Source organism: Apis cerana, linkage group LG16 (genome assembly GCF_029169275.1).
Source record: "Apis cerana isolate GH-2021 linkage group LG16, AcerK_1.0, whole genome shotgun sequence".
NCBI lineage: Eukaryota > Metazoa > Arthropoda > Insecta > Hymenoptera > Apidae > Apis > Apis cerana.
Window position 1 is genome coordinate 4735193 of NC_083867.1, and position 16641 is coordinate 4751833.

At 35.2% G+C, this 16641-nt stretch overlaps 1 protein-coding gene and 1 long non-coding RNA gene across 6 annotated transcripts in view; one reads left to right on the plus strand and one right to left on the minus strand.

The window, feature by feature from the left end:
• Nucleotides 1–16641, plus strand: part of LOC108000293 (tyrosine-protein kinase Btk) — a 152409-nt gene that overhangs the window by 27939 nt on the left and 107829 nt on the right. The window lies entirely within an intron of this gene.
• LOC133667499 (uncharacterized) lies at nt 5237–8703 on the minus strand. Of its 2 annotated transcripts, XR_009833176.1 has the most exons (3): nt 8310–8703; nt 8033–8207; nt 5237–7607 (listed from the first exon to the last, which is right to left on the minus strand). It is a non-coding gene; the product is annotated as an uncharacterized LOC133667499 (long non-coding RNA). The 2 variants fall into 2 exon arrangements; XR_009833175.1 differs by lacking the exon at nt 5237–7607 and having other exon boundaries at nt 7661–8207.

Below are 16641 nucleotides of genomic sequence, written 5' to 3' on the forward strand. Positions count from 1 at the left end.
ATGAGATTTTCTTGGATTTCTTTTTTTCTTGGATAAATTTTGTGCCAGTATTATACAACATCGTATTAAGTTCTCGACACTGTGCACTTTGTTTCATCTTCGAAAAGGTCATAGTATGACGAGTCTCCCTTATTTTTCTCTTGTAATAATCTCGTAATAGAGAAAAAAAAAAAATAAAAGAGAACACGTTACACGTGCGATCACGAGACGATCGATAAACGAATTAGACAAACCTTGCCTCAAGGTAAAAAGAAATGAAGGAAATAAGAAAGTTCAGAGGTTAGGAAGTACGTGTTTCAATTCGATACACACGTTCTATTCGTGTGTCACTTGGCGAAGATCGTACATTTCAAAGAAACAGAAAGCTACCATACGAGACACGGAAGTAAAAAGAATATAGAAACGAACGTGCCTTTGACACGTCGAGCATTTTACTCTTTTTTATCGACAGAGGAACGGTGTCATGTGAATTTCGCGTTTTTAAACATTTTCTTCGAAATTTCTTATCTTCGACACGATATATTCTCGCGATAAGTTAAACAAAACCATTTATCTCTTTCACGTGTTTTCTCATACTATTCTCAATAATAAAGCATATATTATTAAAAACATAATTTAAGACAATTTTTTACCGATCGATTAACCTAAAATTCAAAACATACAGTAGGTATAGTAGAACATCTATTATTTAAACCGTACGATTTTCTTTATCAACAACTGTGAAAATGGAATTTAATTTAAAATTTGATTTAAAAAGAATATATTCAGAACCGAATGTCTCGAAACAGGAAAATTCTTGAACCTGAAGTTTCACAACGAACCGAACTAATACTCGACTGCTAATTTCATTAGATCTGGCAAAGTGTTAATGCTACAAACTGGCCAACTTCTAAGACACGACCGCAGTTGCGCGACGACGCTTGTTCGGAGGATGAAACTCGAGGAAAATAATTATAATCGGATGAGATATTCCTTGGAAACGGAACAGCTGTATACCACGAGTTGTGGAAACTGTTTGCACGCTCGAGCACGCTCAAAAATGGATTCGACGAGTAAATGTGAGAGATTCGAATCGAAAGCGAGATGGAAGCGGAAATTGCTGGATTATTCGATTAGTAAAATCGTTCGCCTTCTTCTTTCCTCGTGGACGTTATGTGGAAACGAGTCGAATTTTCGTTCATAAATGTTTGGATCATTATGATTTCTTGATCTTTTTTCCAATTGTTATAATATTTCTTTTCGTGATTTCATTCGAATGGAATAATATTTTATTACATTATTCTGAGGGACATCGCGTGATATTTTTATTAAAGCAATGGAAGAAATGTTAAATTTATATTCGTGAATTAACGTGGACACGTATTGTTAAAAAGAGATGAGAAACTTTCTTTCATCAGGGACATCGAGATAAAATGAAAAAGGATAGAACGAAAGCAACTTATCAGTTATAAATTAATTATATTCGTACATTGTCAAGAAATTGAAAATCAAAAAATCAAAAATTATAATTACAAATTAATATATAAGTTGTATATATTATAGAAAATTTCTTTCAACTTTCAAGAGTTTGAAGAGATTTTTATTAACTAAAGAAAAAAGTTGTTCGATCGTTTTCGTGCTTTTCAATTTTTAATTAGCAGGAAAGATTATCACCGTGAACGTGAGTTTAATAAGAAAAAGAGATCGTAAGAAAGAAGTTGAAAGGCGACTTGTCTAAGATTTCGTTTCAGATTATGCCGCTGCAGATCTTCTCTGGTTTTTTCAAAACGACAAAGTAAAAATTTTATTGCCTCGCGCACTTTGCCTCGTACTTTACCTCGTACTTCCACGTAATCTTCTGCGTCTCGAAAGCGCATCCCGTTATGCGAAGTATACCCTTTTAAGTATCTTTCTGGAATCCAGAAGTTGGATAAGAAACGGAGGAAAATAAGAAGTTGCTTTCCACGATGTTTTACCATGAGGTTGAATGGCTTTAACTCGTAACCGAGTCGAAGAATGATATGGCGAATGGCGACACTCTTTTCAATTTTTTTCTTTTTTTTTCTTGCCTTTGTTTCGTCTTTCCTTTTTGTGAAATCCAGTTTTCTTCGATTCGAGACGAGAAAAAAAAGTTCCTTCTTAAGTTTTCTAGGTTTTTGAAGTAGCGAGAAAGTGTGTATTTTTATTCAAAATCCGCCGTAATTTCTTTCTTCCTCTCTGTTTTATAGAGAAACAAGTTGAGGGGAACTTGAATGTAAATTAAGAGGCAACGGGTGGAGGAAAAGTAACTAGTTTTCTCAACCGGTTAATTCTTTCTCTTTCTATCGAAATGATCAAAAAAATGGAATGCTAGTGATTCTCAGAATTACAATGAAGTATAAAAAAGTATATAGTGGGGAGAATTTTATGAACCAATCACTAATATGCTACTTATATTATCACTCTTTTTTATCTCCCATTATCGAATCACTCGACCGAAAAATGGAATGTTAATTATGGATTTTCAGAATTAGGAAAGTATAGCAGAAAAAATGATTTCGATAATTTATAATCCATATAATATGGATCGAATGACCAATATTTCCGATTCATTATAATTGAACGAAGTGAAAGAAAAGTAACTAGGAATCGTAGACTACAAAGTGGTGGAGATAGAATAACTAAAAAGGCAAGTGTGTCTAAATTAAAGTGGTGGGGAGAGTTGCTAATTGATTCGACAGAGGCTGTGTAGTTCGGTCTACGGCTATCGAAGCGCCCCGAGCGGTCTTCTTCCGCAAAGTATTCGATTGAAAAGTTTCATACGGAACTTGAACCTATACTCTCGCTTCTTGTCACCGTCTCGATAGTTTGGGTGGTAACGTCAAAGTGAGCGACAATGGCGATTGTCGATAAGTGGAAACTTGGTGGAAATTGATAGAATTCTCTGATCGACGTGCAATGCAAGTTGATATATTTCAATGAATAGGTAAATGTTTTTTTAAAATTGATCGACAATGAAAAATAAATTCGAAAAATCTCGAATTTCCTTCGATGATATTAGCATAGATCGATGCGAAATAATGTGAACAGTGTTTGGACAGAGAAGTTTCGAGGAAGTTTTGCAATGGTTGGAGGGGATTCGATGGAAAAAGTTAGGACTTCTGTTCGCGGTACCGGTACTCGAGTATTTGATAAACGATTCCTTTCTCTCTCTCTCTCTCTGGTCCGGTTTCTATCAGAAACTTTCGTTTTTCGAGCAGAACACGGAACGAACGGGAGTCGGTGCTGGTAACTCGACTAGGAAACTCGTGCATTCGATTCATTTGCATGCGTTCCACGTACACGACACACGACTAAATTTTCACTTGGAATTTAAGAGTCGATTTACACAGACACCGGTCATAATGTCGTTAGAGCTCGATCACACTACATTTAAAGTAATCGATTCTTTTCGGAATATTTAAACTATTAATATTCAATTTAAGCATTAATTTTTTTTGGATTAATTAATTCCAAAGTTCGCTGCAAGTTCGCGTATGTGAAATTTGCAATTTATTTTCGCACGATCCAATCGGGTATTCGAAATGTGCACACGGAAGTGTGTGAATTATAAGGTGAAACTTTTTTTTTTTTAAATATTTAATCTTTTATAAAACTTAACGATTAAATTGCATAATTTTCTAGATATCCATGGGAATTGCGTTAAAAAAGGAGGATTAGACCTTGCTTTAGACGTTGAAATATTCAATTTTCATGAAACAATCCTCCTACATTTTTTCCAATTTCATCCGCCATTTCGAGGCAAGGTTATACCGCCTCGAATTAATCATCACGAAAGAGGATTGGATAAAAATCTCATCCTCTCTGCCTATGAATCGCTGGTGTAAATCATATTTCTTTATATCGTACGTTATACGTAAGGTATCTGAAATTTCATTTGCAAAAAAAAAAGGATACTCGACCAATCGTTCACTGTTCTTCGTATTTCTCATTCTGAACAGATAACGGAGAATCGATATTCTAATCGTTAAAATTCGATAAGATTTTATAATAATAAATCTTTAAAGAATATATCGAAATTTTATTTTCATCATTAAATTTAATGAAGTTTACTGATATTATTAATCATGATATTTTTTAGTATTCGAAACGTTGACAGATTCGTTTTTCTAATGACTTCGAAGTCGAATGTTTAGATGGAATATTGTTTGTAATCGTTCTTTTGTTAATTCTGTAACAAATTTGTAAGAATTATCGAATGAAATTACTGATAGAGAATTATCGTACGATTATCGTAATAATTATGGATTTAAATAAAAAAAGAAAAGAAAAATTCCTTAAAAGTATTTTATTAACTTTAACATTCTATTTCGTTCAGAGAACGAGATCAACTTTGGATTTAAACGAAAAGTATGGATAAGGAAAAGAAGCTTCGTTGAAAAATAAATCCGCAATAAAACGAAATAAATATTACTCGCAGAATTTTCATTTTGTGAAAAATCAGTAGCTCGTAAAATCCAATAGAAACAGATACATCGATGAAAGTTAGTTCTAGTCAAATCCAATTTAGGTTAGGGGCCGGAAGCAAGCAGTGGCGGATGAGCGTTTGCAATGTAGAGGTATCCGTCTAATTGGCTAGACGTTGACGGGTCAGTACGCACCATATCCGGTTCTCAGCCGAAGTTCAAAGCCTGGATATATACCGATAATCGAATTAAGAGTGGGTGGAGTGTCAAAAGTGTAACGAATGAACCATTGAATAGAGTTGAAACTGTCGAAAACACTTTTCCAGCATTGGCCCAATATACTTTTCAACGGGGGATCAGAAATTTTCGGTTGGACGGGAATGTACACGAATAGCCATCCGGAAACTTGCTTTTTCAAATGTTTTTTTCCCCTTCCCCTCGTTTTTTTGCAATTTTTTTTATAACCGTGATAGAATATCTGAAATTAATGGAGTGTGCACAATCATTCGTTTGAATCCAACAATGTTGTTTGTTTATACTAAAAATTTGTGGAAACATGGAATCACAATTCATTTCTCGCGTATAACTTTAAAAAAGAAATTAAAAATTTTATCATCAAAATTTATTAAAAAAAAAAAAAAAAAAAATAGGAAAAATCATGTCATCGAAGTCCTTTCTTTTTGTTTCATCCCGATATCTTAATCGATTACGATCGAGTCAGCGATCTGGTGACTTATATTTTTTCCTAGAAATGCGTGCACCTTTCTGGAATCGCATCCGTCATTTGTCTGAAGTCAATGAGATAAGTGCAATCGATAAGAACAGAGATAAATTTATTAAAAATTATCTTTTTCTTTACACGACGATATCTGCGGAACTGCAAGTCCTACTGGGACAAACGAAAATGCGTTTTAAAGAGCAAAGATCCACGTTTCCAACGATCTTTTACTCATCGACCGGAAGTCACTATTCTTGGAGTTACAGTGATTTAAAGATTTCTTAATTTTGATCGGGTTTCGAAGGCGAACGAGTAAAAATTATCTCCTCTTTACACGACGATATCTTCGGAACAGGAAATCATATCGGGATAATTGAAAATGCGTTTTAAAGAGCAAAGTTCCACCTCTCTAACAATGTTTCACTCATCGACCGGAAGTCACTATCCCCGAAGTTACAACGGTTCAAAGTTTTCTTAATTTTAATCGAATTTTAAGCTAAATTACGCGACAAGCAACTTTGCCCCGAAACACATTTCCTATTCATCATTCATCCTTATGCCACTCTATTTCCCATCGTTCTTCATTCTTCCCAATAAAACATCATTACTCCCACGATGCGGCAGAAAATTCCTCGAGAGTTTCTCGAATTAATTTCTTGATCGTGTTGGTGAGTAAAAGTAATTCGGAGTGAAAGGAATTCTCTCGTTCCACGGTCGCCAATTATCCGGAAGTTTTCCTTTCGGCCGGCCTCCCTCGTCGATATCATCCTAATTGCTATCGAGCGCCTTGGTAATCCATTAGCGGGCCAGAGATGGCCTAGATCGCCGGCCTTGGGAGCTTCGCCACGGCCTATCCTCCTCCTGCCGTATCTTCCTCTCCACGGAAGAATCTATTCGGCCCCCGATTCTATCTACTCACGCTACATTTGATGTGGGAATCGCGTTGCTTTGCATCCGCGAGAATTAATGGAGGAGAAGCGCGTTTCGAAACGGTGTGAATTGTATATATATATATATATATATACATATACATCGATATAGATTCGAGAGGCATGATGGATTTTTTAAAGAATTTTCGGATATCTCTCGAATTAAATATTGAATTTAAATTTTAAAAAAATCATGATGCTCCATATATATATATATATACACTATTGTATTTATTTTTATACATCTGATAATATTATTATTCGATCTCTGCTGATTCTGTTGTAATATTTTGTATAATAATAATTACAAAAATAATGCGATGAAATATGAAAAATGTTAATATCGAAATCATTATAAGCAATCGTTGCTATAATCACGAATCAAATCGAACGAATCAAATATATATATATATATATACACACGAAATTGCTTGTCATTTATTATACGCGATGTGGGTTTAATCCACGTACGTTAAAATCCATCGTCGAATTGTAATCTTTTCGAACATGAAACATCGACGTGGTCATTTTACAATGGATACGGGGACGTAGAAGCCGTAAATCCTTGAATTTTATTTCGATGAATTATCCTCCCCTCCGGATATTTATATAGGAGGTCGCCTGTTTTATTCGTGTTTTCGTCGATATCCAGCCACCTATTGAAATTCAGATCGAAGGAGCGAGTGTTTCGATTTACGGATTAACGGATTACGGGAATAATGGTCAGAGATAATTCGGGTTTTTGTCGAACATCGGATACCACGATGAGCAGATCTCGGCCCAGGAAATTAAATTCGTCGATTCTCGACAATTTTTTTCCTTCCCTCTCCCCCAAACAACGAACGAACTTTGTCTTTTTTTTTTTTTTTTTAGCTTCTTTACGATTTCGATTATTCGATTTTTTTCGTAGAGTTACGAAATTTTAGACGGAAAATTTTTATAAAATAATCAAATGACGAGGGAAAATTTTTCTCTCTTGATTTTCACTTCATTATTTTTTTTTTTTTTTTGAAATAATTTAATTGTGTGTTTTCTCCGTGTTTCTTTTTCATCTCATCGATGATATCGGATTTTTTTTCGTCTCTGTAAATCAAATATTCGTTCCTTCTATCCCTATCGTTCTATTTATTGCGAATACTTTTCGTTGGAAATTTTATTTCCTATATTCCTTTCTTCTTTTTTTTTTTTTTCAATTTCTTCATTCATTCATCCAAGATTCCTAATTTATTTGTTTCTCTTTCGTCAGAACTTTAACTTTTCATCGTTTCGCTAATAAAGATAAGAATTACATCAATTCTCGCCGAGGAAATTTTCACATTTCGAGGAAGAAGCATGATTATTCATTGTACGGCCGATCGATATTGCAGGATGATGATGTATCCGAAAGCGTGGAGCAACCTACTATAAATTATAACGGCGTATTAGGGCGTCGAGGCGCTCCAAGTCTCTGAGTATTGCATACATAAATGCATGCCTAGCCTATTGGGAGGAGACAATGCGCCGGACTTGGCTTCGTACAACGCTCAATAGGGATCGCTGAAAGTAATTTCGGAAATTTTAATATAATTATCGCACGCTTGACGCATAAATTTTTCTTCTTTGGAAAAGGAAAGTATATTTATAATTTAGTAAATAGAGAGATGATTGAGAAAAATTGATATAATGATATTGTTAAAGATTCTTTCTTCATTGGAAAACGTGATCGTTTCATAATTTGGGTACTTGAGAAAAAAAAGTATCGTATTTTCTTATTATTGGTTAATCGAAGAATTGTTCGAGAAAAGAAAATGGCAGATTCGAAGATCACATCCTCAAGGATATTTACTCGATCGAGCACGCGAAACGGTCGTTTAAACGAGCAATTTCTATAATTAAACAGAGTAAACTTATCGCCAAATTGCTCTGTTACGCGAACGTTCTTCTTCAACGAGCCGTGCAACGACTCGAGATATCTGCACAACCTTTAAAAAAGACTCGAAACGATCAAAGGAAGAACCATCGAGACAAGTGCAACTGCGTGACCAGGTTAATCCTCGAGAAACTCGAATATCGTGTTTTACTATTGATCCTCTTTCCTCTCTCAGACTTCTCTTCCCTTGGACGAGCGTTGAGATCGTTCTGGACCTCGTACAATCTCTAAAAATAGAAAAAAAAAGACAAAGAGAATGTAAAAAAAGAAGAGATATTAAAAGAGTTCAACTCTCTGTCTCGATGGATTTTCTTCTTCAATTAACAAACCTCTTAGTCAAATATTTATAATGTGATATTCGAGTTAATTGCGAGGATCTCCTTTTTTTCAAGACGCGCTGCCGCCAGACATTCTATATCTCCATCCTGCTTGCCCGACAAAAGTTTTTATTCTCTTTGCGACGCGAATCTACTAGTTACTATTTACACCCACGCGTGGCGCCAGTGTCGATGGCCCCTCTGAATCCATATAACCGTCGAGAGTTCGTCCGTAATTCACGAGTCGTGGCCGCGGAATCGCGAGAATGCGAGATAATTAAATGGAATTCGTCCAACTCGCGTATAATTCGATACGTCGAATCTTTTGATTGTATTAACCTCGTTAAAGTTCATGTCATCATTTCGTCTTGTATTTCTCGAAAGTACACCATCTCTATGCATGTATATTTCCATGTTTCGTGATTGATTTTCTAAATTTTCTAAATTCTTAAATTTAAATAATCAAATCAATCGATTCTCAGATCCGCATTTTCATTAACTTTTAATAAAAAAAATAATATTAAAAAAATTACGAAGAATAGGTTTTTCAAATCAGTCGAGCAGACTTTTTTAAATGGAAGAATATTTGGATAAGTATCGATCGAAATTTTAAATGTATTGAAATTAATAAGAGCGATAATAAAGCGATAAAAATATTACTGTGCGATCTATAATGTAATATTTCAGGCAGATCTTCTCTCGCAAAAATCTTAAACTGCTAACATTATCTGATAATCTTTGCCTCGAGGAGACTAGATGAAATACAAATTCGAACCGTAGGAATAAACCAGATAGGCATCGAATGTCTCGGGCCATTCAACGAAGGATAAGCAATCTTCGAGTAACGCGTGCTTCAAACTCCCATAACGAGGATTTAAGGATCTTCACCGCAACTCCCTTCATCTTCTTTCTCTTCCTTTTTTTTTTTCTTTTTCTTTTTCTCAAGAGGAAAGCATCCGCTCGAAACTTTTGATTTCTGAACTGATTACTCTTACCCCCGAGAAGAGATCGTCCTCTCTTTCCCAGAAGTCGAGTTTTCTATCTTCAATTTTTCTTTTCCCATTTCTTTTTTCTATCTCTCTCTTTCTCTCTCTTTTTATCTAATCCTTTTAATTCAACGGCATCAGCCTCTGACACAGTTCCGTTATATTAATGGCGAGGATGGAATTAACGAGTTCGTTTGAACGACGAGACGCGCGACAGCCTAGCAAAAGCAACGCGTGCAGAAACTGACAAAATTATAATGACCCTCGACGCTTGCTCGCGACATCCTCCCCCCTCCCTTTTCTTAAGGGACTCGTCCTTGCCAGATGAATCGCCATTCCTCCTCGACGACACGCGTCGTTAAACGTTTCCATTAATTCGAACATGTAATTTCGACTTCCACTTCTTCTTTTTTACGCGAGAAATGATCGATGCAATCTTCCAATAGTATGCTTACTTAATCTATAAAGAAGAAATTCGTATTGATAACGAAAAGGAATCAAGTCTTTTCTAGATCTTCCAAATATATTTGATTTACTAAGTAAACAATATATATTCGTCATCTTACCGTATCGATTTTGATCAATTGGAAAATGGAATGAAAGTTCGTACAATATAAAAATGAAATGAAATGATAATGGAAAAATTTTGAAAATTTCATGCATCGTTATATAACAATAATAATAATAACGTATGAGAAACCTGCAAATTACATTCGTGGATTTCTTAGATATAATTATAGAATGACTAGAATGGAAGAGTCACAAACCTCAAAATAACATGAAAGTAATTACTATTTACGCTCACGCGTGGCGTTAGTATCGATGACCTCCTGAATCCATGCAAACGTACGTCTCGAGAGTTGGTAACTCGAAGAACAAAGTAAAACACGTTAGAAAGAACGTGTGTTAATCCAAAATTGCAGTGTTTAGGAACTCGTAAGACAAGACAGTTGCTTGTGAAAACAGAATCACAAAGGAAATCCTCGTCCCACTATCAAACATCCGGCAAACGAAATTCCTTTTAACATGGAACGTCCGCAAATATCTTGCAGATATTATTTAGAACGCCTTCAACCGTCTTGACAATTTTACTCGGATCGCGAGAGAAAGAAAGAAAGAGAGAGAGAGAGAATTCAGAGGAACTGGTACGACGAGGATCTTTAGCTTCAGAGAACGAAGAATTTTGAAAGTTTCATCGACGACACAAGAGTCAAGGTGTTTCCACTTAAATCGCGCGCTGCGCGCCGTGTTTGCCTCTATCATTTTCAGAGTACCGTCTCTCATTTCAGACGTCTTTGAGTAAGTTTTCCTTCTCCTCTCCTGGTCTGAAAACCTGGTCTTGAAGAGGTCCTACCGGCGTAACTGTGCAGTCGCTTACAAGAAGAAGGTCAGCTTAATAGGCTGCCAGGTTACACAGCAGAACCGTTCCCCTTCGTATGCGCGCCCCCTTATTTGCTTGCGAAACGTTGCTCCCGATCTTGAACCATGGGAAAATCGCTTGGCTTATTTTTAGCTCGAAAATTTAAAAGTCTCGATTAACGTGAACGTTGACGAAGTAGGTAAGATTTTTTTTTTCTTTTATTATGGTAATTTCATGATTTATTGATTTATTTTTCATTTTTCTTTTTGATTTTTGATCGAGAATTTGGGTTTAGGAAAATTTATTATTAATTTCAGATGCTTGAGTTCGTAGTTATGGAGATAGGAATTTGTATTATTGGGTAGTGCAAGTTGTGATCTGTAACACGACGAAGAAGTTTTAAATGTTTGAATCATTGATTGTTCTTGTGACCATAGTACAGAATCGAGTAAATTCTGGTATAAGAGATAAAATTGGCCAAGATGCGCTAAACTATGCCCGATCGATCAAACAGGAGTGTTAACTCGTTTCCAAACTCTTAATTGTTCGAATCGATTCGAAGAAACTTTTCTTTTTAATTGAGAAAAATCTGGACTATCTTTGGCCAAAAAACGAAGAAAAATGTTACTTTGATACAGTAATGAAAAAAATTTTAGTGGAAAAATAATTATTGTGAAATCATTTTTAATAAGACAATTTTACGCGATTTTAAAAGTTCAAATCTCTATTTCTTTAAAATTTTATCTATTTGTATCTTCATTAATGATTTATATATCTTATTGAAGAATATGTAACTATAGTGCGTAAGTAGCGTGAAACATGCGTTAATGTCAATGCACTTTTCATGTGCAATACATTTGTTGTTTGCTTAAAGGATGGCTGACCATTTTTTTCAGAGCGCCGCCTTTCATTTCATCATATATATTTCTCTTATCATATATATTCCCTGCAATCAATTAATTTAATTACATTCTTTGAAAAAGATGATTTGATTGAATTGGGAGAAATAATTTCATAGAATTTTGAGACGTAAAAAAGTTGTCTAATCAAAAAAGATGGTTTTCTAAATCTAGGGGAAAAAGAAAAAGGAAAAAGAAAGTAATATATTTTACAAAGAAAAAGAGGCTTTTCTAACAAATAAAAATTCTTGAAAAAAGGAAAGAAAATTCCACTAAATAAAAAATAGAAAATAAAATAGAGAAAAATTAGCAATAAATAAAAAAGTCTTTGGAAAAGTCTTTAAAAAACTGAATTGTGCAACAATAAAAAGAAATTGTTGATAAAAAACAGGATATTAAAAAAGAGGAAACTAAGGAAACAAATGAAAGAAAAAAAAACAGAATAAAGATGTTTAAAAGCTTGGAATTCATATTAAAAAAGAAGAACGCGAGGACATTAAAATTCGAATTTTAAAAAAATAAAAAATACGAGGAGAAAAAGTATAAAGACAAAAAAATATCAGAAATGAAAGAAATAATAAATGTATCATAAATTACAACGTAAAATTTCAAAGTTTCATTTCTAGTTCTATATCAGAACTTTGTATCTTCGTATATGATCAAAAAATATCATCAAATACTTTCATCAAAATCTCTTTTCAATAAAATCTACTTCTAACATCAAGAATGCATATAATCCACACTAATCATTAAACAAAAGCCAAACGCAGCAAGTTGCGCCTTCGCTTCCAAGTTTTGAAATATTCTCACATTAATTTCTCACGATTTTAGATGCTGTTAAGATACGAAAGTCCTCGAGAATCTTCGGCAAATAAGTTAAAGCTTATACATCCACTAAGATTTGCCAGGGAAACGCGATTAAGATGGAGGGAGAACCGGGATATAACGAATCGTGACAGTTGGTGGACTTATATACTTATAAAGATCTGCGTATTACCGGATTTCCGGACCACGTTCCAACATCATCCTCTCCCAAGTGTACAGATCCGGAGAATTACGTCGCAAACGCGCTTGGCCTCGTTCCCTTTATTACTTATTTCAGAACGAGGGGGATGGCGCGTCATAGACAATAGCAATTTGCACTGACAACACACTATTTTTTTTTTCCACTGGAAACTAAAGTAATTTCAAAACTGTGTTCAGTACTTTACAAAAAAAGTTTTAGACAAAAGTTAGGTTTCGAGAGAGATAAATTATATAACTGTAATTATATATGAATATAGATATAGATAACGCGCGAAGATCAAGTTCGCTTTTTTCCTCAATGGAATCGTTTCTCTCAATGGATTGGAAAAATATCTTGTATCATCGAGGAAAAATTGCCCGAACGACGAAATTTCCGCTTAATTCTTAACGATCTCGACAGATACAATGAAATATTAAATAAATTCATCTTGAAGTTAAAACTCGAATCGATTCGAGTGCAATGAGATGGGTGGGGGACATTCGAGTCGAAGGACGGCGATATCGTTTTCTTTTCGGATCGATCCTTCTCGTATATCCGTTGTTTCGACGCCAGATCCAGTGGAAGAAGGAGGAAGATGGCGTTGGCGGCGAGAGCGCGTTTCTCCATTGTGTCGACCGTTTTTCCACAGGCTGTAAACGCGTTATTAGGAGGTTTTCGCCCGCTTTTGTGCGTGCACCGTGACCCAGTTCCCCCGCGTGACATTTCGCCACCGTTTTCCGCGTTCACAAGTACCTTGACATCTTTCTCAACAACTTTTTCTGGAACGTTTTATCCGTCTTTACTATTTACCCGAACACCGCCTTCCCCCACTCCCTACATGCAGTCCCTCCCTCCCCTTCCCCATCTCCTCCTGGGAGGGGAGAACCGAGATACTCTCGTGCGCTTAGAAGCGATAATTTACTTTTAATTTGATTTAAATTTCGATGTATCACGTGTGCGCGTATATAACCAATTCTTGGTTCGTTCGATTTGTTTCGTGACGAGAGAGAAAGTTCATCCAAAATTCGGTCGTATTATTCCTCGTGATTGAATCCAAATCAATTCGATATAATTAACAGTTTCTTATTTCTATCATTGTGAAACAAGTGAGGCTTCCATCAAAAAAATTTCTTTCGAGCGAAATTTATTATTTGTCTCTGTTTCGTTTATGAGTCGGTATAAGCACGCGCGAAACACCTTTTTTCATATTCCGTTCCTCGAAACGGAGATCAAAGCGGCTCCCACGGTTCGAATATTCAGGTATCGCTTTTGCGGTTCAAGGACTCGCGATGAATCGAGGTCAAGGGTCGAGTTTCATCGGTGAACACGTTTTTTTTTTAAATCGGTTTTTTCCTTCAAGAGGATAATTTTAACAACCGAAGAATCGGTGGAACGATTTCGGATGGAAATGTTATTAATAGATGATAAACCTGTTTGGTGGTGCATAATTCGTTCCCTGATGATTTAATATTAGCGTTCTGGCGTGGTGGCGATCGTGTCGGTGTGGATTTGCATGTGTCGCGGTGTGTGTGCACGCTAGCCGCAAACGATAACGCCAAATGTTGGATTAATTGTAGCGTTGCGATAGCTGTTTACGTGGAAACTGTTATCCGGCTCGGCTGATTATTTAATTACACCGGTGGTCGCAGTTAGTATCGGTGCACTATGGATTAATAGAGAGCCTCTTAGGTTAATCTTTTCCGGCTGAGTGCATTCGTATAATCATTGTTGGAAAAATTTACGATAATTACCGTTGAAACGAAGGCACGCTCTACGATTTGAAGTATTCTGGAATGTATATTTAAGTTTTAAGTTTCGACGATCGATCAGAGGTGAGTTTTTTTAAATAATTTCTTCCATAGACGAGTGTCGAATAGAGTTGGGCATTAAACAAATAATTAATTGAATAAGTAACTGGTTAAAAATTTGGAATAAAGTTACTTATAAATAATTACTTATCAAAATGCTGAAATAACATTTATTGGTTATTATCGATCGTGGCTTTTCATATAGTCTCGACCATTTGGCATTGCAATTATTTGCAATGGATTATTATGTTTTAAGCAATGAATTATTAAAGCAACTTTATTCGTAACCAATCAAATTTTACCCATTAGTGTCAAATACAGGAAATAATATTCTTCTTTTTCCTCCCCTTTTTCTTCTAGTTTTTTGAACATATCTTATGCTTTCTTCCCGAATTTGAATCCCTAAGGATCTAAGAAGTAACAATTTAAGAGAATAATTTTATTGTTTATTATATTCATTTACAAGACGTAGTAAGAAAGCTTACTTTTAAATTATATCATTTCTTGCTCGAAGGAGGATCAAAGTGACCCAAGTATCGTAAATATAAATTTAAAAATAATCATATCTACGAGAGCCAGCCAGATCATCGTACCAAACTTTTCGCAATATCATATTTATTCGGGTGAATCCGGATCCAAAGGAAGTTTGGACGAAAAGCGAAAAGCATCCCGCTGCTGAAATTTCAAATTTTTATTACCATTAAACGAGGATTCCTTGGACGGGGGAATGTAATTGCACCATTTTTTGGCCACAACGCGGTCATAAACCGCCTTCTCCCCACCCCTTTCCATCCCCTACGATTATCTTCGATCGGGTGCAGATTGCACATTGCACCCTATCCATCCGCTTCGATCGTTATTTAAGATGGAAACTTTTCCATTTTCAACTGGAACGCGATACGACACGAAGGAAAATTTACTTTCGAGTTGGAACTCGTCCTCCAATTCCGTTTCCAAAGGTTTGTCAGCCCGTTATGTTCGTAATATCAGACGATCGTGTCGGTTATGCAACGTAAGTTTGGCCAAGATGCCAAAAAAAAAAGAAAGAAAGAAAGAAGAAGATTCCAAAGAGTTTTTTTATTTTTCTTCATTTCTCAATTTTAATGGAGAAATCTTATTGTCGAGAAGTTGGAGGGAAAATCAACGAAATACGAAGAGCCGATAAATTGGCAGAAAAGTATCGTTCCAAAGAATAGGATATATCATATGATTGTTGAGAAATTCCAATGTAAACTGAAATCAATAAAATTCAAGAGTTAATTATCTTTTTCACAGGATAATAATTAATTGATAATAATAGTCGAGAAATATTTTAATTTTGTATTTTTTAATTATTAAGAAATTAATATTTGTATCGATTTTAATTATTTTATTCTTTTTAAATCGATTTAAATCGAATTTGAAAAAAGGTATCGTACAATTGTCAAGTTTCAGAGTGAGACGCGTCGATTGGATTCGTTAAATCCAAGTGCAGCGCTAATTATCTCCATCGACAAGAGTAGCAATTAACGATTCTCCTGCTACATTACATTCAGGAATCTCATTATAAATTAAACTAATCTGCTCTCATCTTGCGTGGTCCTGCACCAGTAGTCAAAAATCGTGAAAAATAAGAAAAAGAAAAAAATAATGGATTTTTTCCGTTTAATCTTCGTTACGAAATAACATAACCTATAAAAATTATACTCGGTCGATAAAAAATCTGTAATCCGAATAAATGACGAATGTTATCGCAACAAAATAACGAATAAAATGATAAAACGATTAACATATTGAATAAAATAACGAGTAATTAAATAAGAATAACCGATAAACGATATTCTCAGTCGATAAAAATTAATAAAATGAAATAAATTCTCCGACAAATAAGCGACGAGTTATTTAAGGTTAAAAAAAAATAGGGAAAAAATTGGATGTAAAGAGGGAAATAAATAAATAAATAAAACAAGATAACAAGCTATGGGAGGCCTCCTAATGCTCATTCGACGCAACGAATCGACGAATCCTTTCCACGATTTCGCGCTCGAGTACCGCGGCGACCGAGTTCATTTCCGTAATTGATGTTGCATAAAGTCAAGTCCCCAAGTTACGTAACTTTTGAGGGTAGACCTCTCCTACTAACGAACTCGTAATCGCGAAACGAGAGCAACGAATATATTCCTCTTGACTGTCGTTTAAGAAGCCACGGCCGGCAGATGGAGGAAGAAACGTATGCACGGACACAACTGCATTGCACATTGGAGTATAATCGTTAGAATAGGTATTCTGTGTATCGAGAAAATTAG